This window comes from Hippoglossus stenolepis, chromosome 1 (genome assembly GCF_022539355.2).
Source record: "Hippoglossus stenolepis isolate QCI-W04-F060 chromosome 1, HSTE1.2, whole genome shotgun sequence".
NCBI classification, from domain to species: domain Eukaryota; kingdom Metazoa; phylum Chordata; class Actinopteri; order Pleuronectiformes; family Pleuronectidae; genus Hippoglossus; species Hippoglossus stenolepis.
The window spans coordinates 13,330,862-13,332,550 of NC_061483.1; positions in this window are offsets into that span (position 1 = coordinate 13,330,862).

The window sequence follows — 1,689 nt, forward strand, 5'->3', positions numbered from 1 at the left end:
AATTAAAATGTTCTCTTATGTGGTATAATTGATGTCTACCTAATCCTTTATTTGCACACCTGCCGGTGAGTCTGAATTTTTAATGAATTTCTAATTAATGCTCTTTGCACACTTGATTTATGTGTTAGCAAATTATATTGCTGTTCCGTGTCCTGCTGGTAGGAAAGTGCCTACGGAATGTCACACCTGGGTTGAAATCTGAAGTTCGCCTGCTGCCTCCAAAAATGAAGGAGGGCAATGTGTGAAATAATAATGTTGTAATGCAGCAGTGGAGCTTAGACAAACAAAATGCTAATAAGGATTCTGCAATTCTTGTTGGCCCTTTTGGTTTCCCTGAAACCAAAAGGGCCCTGTGTGTGTGTATAAAATGACTGGAACATTTTAAGCAGTGCTTTTGTCTTTGCATTACATGCCGCACTGTGCACCATGAGGGTGAGAGGGCATCATGCTCTTTTCCAGGGACATTAAAACATCCCACTAAATCAAAGCCTGTGACGTAATATGACGGACTGCATGTCTTTTTGGTTTTCAGGTTCCAACATGTCACGTATGAGGTCTGGCAACATGTGATGTCATTGTACTAGAGTGGAATTAGATATAGTGATATATGGGATATTACCCTGAACTTCAACTTGAATTAAATGGATGATATGATCTAAGTGCACTTACATTTTACGAGCTGTGGCCATTTGTATTCCGCTGATGTTCTTGTAGGAAAACACATTTTGTGATGATGATGTTTGTACTCTCTAATTAGCTGCCATTGTTTCACCATGTAAAAAGCGGCTGGTGAAAGTTGTGCTGATATAAATGGCAGCAGTGTCGAGGTTTTAATATTTTTGAATTAATTTAAATCGACCCAAAGTGGCCTGAAAATGCTAATTTAGAGCTTAAATGATAAATTGATTAGTCTGCCCTTATTTTTGCATAATTGTTATGAGAATATCTTTTATTTTTGGATCGCTGGTCAGACAAGAAAATCAATATGAAAATGTCATCTTGGGTGCTGTAAAATTCGACATATTCTACAGGGTCAATCGATTAATTGAGAATATTATCAGCAGATTAATCTGTAATTAAAATTAATTTCCTGTTCTGTTTAAATCTAAACCGAGCAATAGTTTAATATTTCAGGAAGAAATCAATATGGAGCTGTTCATTCCTTCCATGTTTGCGTGCACATATGTATGTACTGTATATATCTGTACACAGACACACAAATATATGTATATTTGTATATATGTGTGTGTATTAATAGATATGTATGTGTATATAGACTCACTACTTACCAGCATATTAGCAGTATAGTTTGTGTAATAAAGTCATTAACACTCGTTATCACTTAAGGAATTTGATGAATATTTGACAGCTCCAACAGACCTAGTATATTGTTTGTTTGTGTGTGTCTGTGTGTGTGTGTGTGTGTGTATATCAAACATGACCTCATCAGAAAAACAGACTGTATCACACAGCTACATTAACAGTCAGCCTCCTCTTCAGGATGAATTTAAATGACCTCAAACTCAAAGAGCCTTTATTTTGTCTCTAACTTATTTGCTGTTGAATTTCATTTCGAGGCCAATACACTGTCTCAGTCCCTCATAATCAGATGATAATTAGTGAAGCATGAATCACCGAGGGCAGGTCGGCTCGACTCTCCTTCATGACACCTGTACGCTCACAACAACA